The sequence below is a fragment of the Triticum aestivum genome, chromosome 2A (assembly GCF_018294505.1).
Source record: "Triticum aestivum cultivar Chinese Spring chromosome 2A, IWGSC CS RefSeq v2.1, whole genome shotgun sequence".
NCBI lineage: Eukaryota > Viridiplantae > Streptophyta > Magnoliopsida > Poales > Poaceae > Triticum > Triticum aestivum.
This window is the reverse complement of record NC_057797.1, coordinates 35,792,621-35,799,322: the sequence shown is the minus strand read 5'-3', so window position 1 is coordinate 35,799,322 and position 6,702 is coordinate 35,792,621.

Below are 6,702 nucleotides of genomic sequence, written 5' to 3'. Positions count from 1 at the left end.
CTTTAGTAATACCGACATATAGTTCTTTCAGTCAGAGCTTAATTTGTAGCTCCTATTAACTTGTATTGTTACCGTTTGTACGATTTATTACTTGCAGTAATCATGGTTTTCAATTTGAGTTTCAGACAAATTTCAGCCCCAACTGAAATTTCCATGATTTCGGTTTGCATTTCAATTGAATTTTTGAATTTTTGGAAAATAATTGAATTCCTATGCACTACTGGAATTGCTGAAATATTTTGGCCGAAACGTAATTATTTTAGTGTCTATTGGAATTCGGTGAATTTCATCGAATTGTCACTGAATGTGAAAACCATGGCAGTAATGCAGGTTGACGGGAGCAATCAAGCTGTCTTACTAGAAATTCCTTATCGAGTTTTAGTTTGTTGATTCATTAGCAGTATAGATCCATCTACAGGCCAGACTATGTTCCTACTACATCATACTTATTGCTGTTGTTGGTTTGGCAAGCTCTTCATGCGCCAATACAGGAACTCACTTGAGCTCACAAAAAGAGAAACAAGAACTCACTTGGAGCACATCCAAGAGTTTTGGTTCAGTTTGCACTTGTTATGCTACTGTACTCAATTACACAATCTAGTTAGATCGGAAAATCTTCTAGTTCTAGTTAGCAAAACAAAACCACCACTCTTAAAAAAAGCTTGCTGGCCCAATTATTATATCTACAAATAAAAAAAACAAAAAGCCACGGAAATGCCAAGCATAGCTTTTGAGTCGCCATGGAAGAAATAAGAGTATAGTTTACTGTAGGTCGAGCTACCTGGTACCCTTTATCTTACCCATCCGTTTCTGCATTGCGATCCATGCAGTTGTCTTTTTTCTCTCTCAAACGAAACAACATATAAACTTCAAACTTTCCAGGAAGACAAAACATTCTATCTACACCACGGGAAAAATTTCGGATTTTTTCATGCATTTTAAATGCTTAAAATTGTTTTTAAAATGAAAGGGTCTCATTTTGTATATCTATGTCAAATAAAAAAACATGACCGTTTTGCACATATTCGAGTCCTAAAGTTTGTTTGATTTGCAAAGTTTGAAGTCCATATGTTGTTTCGTTTGAGAGAAAAAAAGAGAAGTTTTTATATAGTAAGTTGGTTGGAGAGCACACATCTCAGAGCAATATTGGAGGAATGAGGATAAGGAGTTCTATGTAGCTCAACCTCCACAGGAATTTTGTGAAGAAAAATAAGTGTTCTTGGCTTGACCACCTTAGATCAGCCACCATTAGTTAATGGGACATTTACATCTATGCCCTTAACTAGAACCCACTACTCAGTTAGTCAGTTTTGCCCTTAATTTTTAGGCATGCTCAGTTTTACCCCTCAGTAGTGGCGTGGCCAGTCCAGGAAGGAATTAAGAATATGCTTGCCATGGAGTCGGTCATTTACATCTCTCCAATTATAGTATCCCAGATATAGCAGCAGAAGAAACCTGTAAACCAGGAAGAGATATATGGAGCTTTAATTCGCTGCTTCAAACAAACGGCTCCCTCCCTCCTGATGCACTATACATACGGCTTGACGGTGAGGACCTTGCCCAGCATCCAATTCCACCACACCACGACGGTGCCGTGGGCTGCCCAGCATCCTCCCTGCAACGCCTTCACAAGGTGCCAGCGCCATGGATCCAACGAACTGGTGGCTCCATGGTCCAGTTAACCAGGAGGGAGGTTCCTCGCAGCCGCCGGTGAGGGGTGTACCGCCGCCGGTGTCGGACTCGGAGGGAAAGTACCAGTGCACCAAGTGCCCCAGGAAGTTCCCCACCCCACAATCCCTTGGCGGCCACATGTCGTCCCACGGCAAGGCCAACAGGGTCGCCGAAGCGCAGCGGCGCCTCGACGGGCTCGCCGTCGCCCCGGCCGTTGACAACATCATGGCGCCGACCGTAGCCCCGGCGCCTGTAGCCGCAGCCGCGGTTGATCTCACCATAGCCCCGGCGCCTCTGGCCGCAACCCCGATTGATCTCAACATAGCCCAGCCGCCTCCGGCAGCAGATGCGGTAGTGCTGCCGGCGGCCCGAAACCCAAATGGTGTTCCCAGGGACTTCGATCTCAACGTCGAGATCCCCTGGGAATGAATCGGAGAGCTAGTGCTATACCCTTGCCGGCCATGGAATATATACTGGTCTGCTCTCGAGTCTGGAGTCCGTGCTACTACACAGCGAGCATCATTTGCTTGATCCTAGCTAGGTAGTGATGTGTATCGGTTGGGTGTCATTTTAGTTTGTTTTGTTATCATAAACTGTATTTTCTCCGTTTCAAAATTAGTGTCTTTGATAAAATAAGTGTCTTTGATTTAGTACAATTTTATACTAAATCAAAGACACTTATTTGGGGACGGAAGAAAATTATATTAAATCAAAGACACTTATTTTGAGGCGGAGGATGTACTGGATAGCTGCATGTAAAATGCTTAAACTTTCTATTGTCAGCAAGACTGTAATGTGTGGCTAGTTTTAGTTTAGAATCTTGATATGTGTCCCCTTAATATTGGTGTGTGTGTATCTATGTAATATCAACATATAATTCTTTCAGTCAAATCTTAATTTGTCGCTCCTAGTAAGGTGTACTGTTAACGTTCATATGATTTCTTACTCGCGGTAATGCAGGTTGACTGGAGCAATCAAGATAATTTACCAGAAATTTCTTAGCGAGATTTAGTTTGTTGATTCATTAGCAGTACAGATTCATTAACAGGCTCGAGTATGTTCCAACTACAACGTACTTATGTTTGCTGTTGTTGGTTTGGCAAGCACTTCATGCACCAACACAGAAACTCATTTGAGCTCAAAAAAAGAAAAACAGGAGCTCACTTGCAGCGAATCCAACAGTTTTGGTTCAGTTTGCAGTTTGGCAACGACCTCTGCAGCGTGCGCATGCGATGCCCATTGAGAGTGAGCCGGACCGGTTCTGACCCAGATCCGGCAATTCGGCTTGGTCGGGGCCTCCGACTTTAGATGTTGAGCTTTGGTGTGAGCTCTGGGTATGCGGCCCCGACAATCTGCACCCCTTCATCAAGTTAATAGGAGTAGCGACATTTGTTGTCAAGATGATGGATTCAGAATTATTGATGTATTTTTTGTAAGGTCTTAATGAATAATTAATAAAATGGCTGCGTGTATCGCCCTAATGCAAATGTGGGGGTCATCCTCCTTCTCAAAAAGTATTAATTAATATGATACTGTAGTCAACTACACAATCTAGTTAGATTGGAAAATCTTGTAGTTCTAGTAAGGAAAAGAAAACCATCACTACTAAAAAAAAGCTTCCAACACACGCAAAAAGAACTTCCAGAACCAATTATTATCTCTACAAATAATCAACAAAAAGCCACCGAAATGCCAAGAATAGCTTTTGAGTCGCCACGGAAGAAATAGGTGTTGTTGGCTTGACCACCTCAGATCAGCCACCATTAGTTAGTGAGTTTAGAAGTTACCCCTTCAACAAAAAAATAGATTGCTCTGTTTTCTCTTGTTTTATCCGTTGGCAGAATGTATGGATTCGAATTTGTTCATCGTGGACGTACGAGAAAACTCTTCTTAAGCAACTTTATGGTTCGTGTGAACTTCTAAGGGGTTGTACTGAAGCAATAGTTTGTTGACCTTTTCACCACTGCTGGGTCTTAGCACACTAGTAGAAAAGAGGGCTTTGGTTCAGGCCGGGTCAGCCCATTAGTCCCAGTTCAGTCCAGAACCGGGACCCATGGGGGCATTGGTCCCAGTTCGTCAGGCCAGGGGGCTGCCGGGCCTCGTGGGGGCATTGGTCCCGGTGCGTCTGGCCCCTTTGGTCCCGGTTAGTGGGACGAACCGGGACCAATGGGCCTCGCTCCTGGCCCACCACCATTGGTCCCGGTTGGTGGCTTGAACCGGGACCAAAGTGAGGGAGTCCTGGATTAGGGGGTGTCCGGATGGCCGAACTATACCTTCAGCCGGACTCCTGGACTATGAAGATACAAGATTGAAGACTTCGTCCCGTGTCCGAAAGGGACTTTCCTTCGCGTGGAAGGCAAGCTTGGCGATAAGGATATTTAGGTCTCATACCATTGTAACCGACTCTATGTAACCCTTACCCTAACCGGTGTCTATATAAACCGGAGGGTTTTAGTCCGTAGGCCAACATAAACATCAACAATCATACCATAGGCTAGCTTCTAGGGTTTAGCCTCCTCGATCTCGTGGTAGATCTACTCTTGTACTACCCATATCATCAATATTAATCAAGTAGGACATAGGGTTTTAACTCCATTGAGAGGGCCCGAACATGGGTAAAACTTCGTGTCCCTTACCTCCTGTTACCATCCAGCCTAGACGCACAGTTCGGGACCCCCTACCCGAGATCTGCCGGTTTTGACACCGACATTGGTGCTTTCATTGAGAGTTCCTCTATGTCGTCGCCGTCAGGCTCGATGGCTCCTACGATCATGAATAGCAATGCAGTCCAGGGTAAGACCTTCCTCCCCGGACAGATCTTCGTCTTCGGCGGCTTCGCACTGCGGGCCAATTCACTTGGCCACCTGGAGCAGATCAAAAGCTACGCCCCTGGCCGTCAGGTCAGATTTGTAAGTTTAAACTACACGGCTGACATCCGCGGGGACTTGATCCTCGACGGATTCGATCCACTGCCAAGCGCGCCGCACTGTCCCGACGAGCATGATCTAGTTCTGCTGCCGAATAGTGCCCTGGAGGCCGCACCCGCATCGGCTCCGATCCTTAATTCAGAGCCAACTGCGCCGATCGAGGATGGGAGGTTGGACGCCGCCTCGGGGGCTGCGATCCCAACGGTGATTGAGCCGAACACCAGCCCCGCACTCCGCGAGACTCGTGGCTCCAAGGAGCCGGACCCCTTTCCGGACTCCGAACCCTCTGCGCCCCAGCCAATCGAATCCGATTGGGCGCCGATCATGGAGTTTACTGCCGCGGACATCTTTCAGCACTCGCCTTTTGGCGATATTCTGAAGTCACTGAAGTCTCTCTCTTTATCAGGAGAGCCCTGGCCGGACTACGACCAGCAAGGTTGGGATTCGGACGATGAAGAAATTCAAAGCCCACCCACCACCCACTTTGTAGCCACTTTCGACGACTTAACTGACATGCTCGACTTCGACTCCGAAGACATCGACGGTATGGACGCCGATGAAGGAGATGATGAAGAACCAGCGCCTACTAGGCCCTAGAAAGCCACCTTGTCATATGACATATACATGGTGGACACCCCAACAGAGGGAGATGGCGATGGAACAGCGGAGGATGACCCCTCCAAGAAACAGCCTAAGCGCCGATGTCAGCGGCGCCGCTCAAAATCCCGCCAAAACAAACACGGTGGTTCCAGCACGGGAGATAATAATACTCCGAAAAGCTCCGAAGACAACCCCCTCCAGCAAGATTTAGCACAGGAGGATGGAGAAACCAGCCCTCATGAGAGAGCGGCAGACAAAGAGGTCGAGGACGATAATTATATGCCTCCCTCCGAAGACGAGGCAAGCCTCGACGACGATGACGAATTCGTCATGCCAGAGGTTCCCGTCGAGCAAGAGCGTTTTCAACGCATGCTTATGGCCATGACAAGAAGCTTCAAGAAAAAACAGCAACAGCTTAGAGCTGATCAAGATTTCCTAGTCGACAGATGGTCTGAAGTCCTTGCAGCCGAAGAGCATATACTCGAACGCCCCTCCAAGAGCTACCCAAAGCGCAGGTTGCTACCCCAATTAGAGGAGGAAGCACTTGATGCGGCCGACCGGCCACCTCGTGGCCGCGACAGAGAGGCCCCTCGGCCCTCCACTCAAGCCACACCCCGTACCAAGGCACGGGAATATGCGTCGGACTTACGAGACATGTTGGAGGACAAGGCTAGACAAACAAGATCGATCTATAGATCGCGTGGGCGCCCCACGGCTCGAGATGGCATCCGTCACGCCGGCCACAAATTCGGCAGGGCCGAACACAGCAGACAAGGCTCACTGGAGCTATGTCATGGTATAGCCCAGTACAGAGGCGCCGCACACCCACTCTGCTTCACAGACGAAATAATGGATCATCAAATCCCCGAGGGTTTCAAACCCGTAAACATTGAATCATATGATGGCACAACAGATCCTGCGATATGGATTGAGGATTATCTCCTTCATATCCATATGGCCCGCGGCGATGATTTCCACGCCATCAAATACCTCCCACTCAAGCTTAAAGGACCAGCTCGGCACTGGCTTAACAGCTTGCCAACAGGATCAATCAGCTGTTGGGAGGACCTGGAAGCCGCATTCCTCGGCAATTTACAAGGCACTTATGTGCGACCCCCAGACGCCGATGACCTAAGTCACGTAATTCAGCAGCCAGATGAATCGGCCAGGCAATTCTGGACACGGTTCCTAACAAAGAAAAATCAAATAGTCGACTGTCCGGACGCTGAGGCCCTAGCAACCTTCAAGCACAATATCCGTGACGAGTGGCTGGCCCGGCACCTTCGACAAGAAAAGCCGAAATCTATGGAAGCACTCACGACACTCATGACCCGCTTTTGCGCGGGAGAAGACAACTGGCTTGCTCGTAGCAACAATATAACCAAGAACCCTGGTAATTCGGACAGCAGGGACAGCAGTGGCAGGTCGCGTCGCAACAAGCAGAAGTGCCGCATTAACGGCGACAATACAGATGATACAGCAGTTAATGCCGGATTCAGAGGCT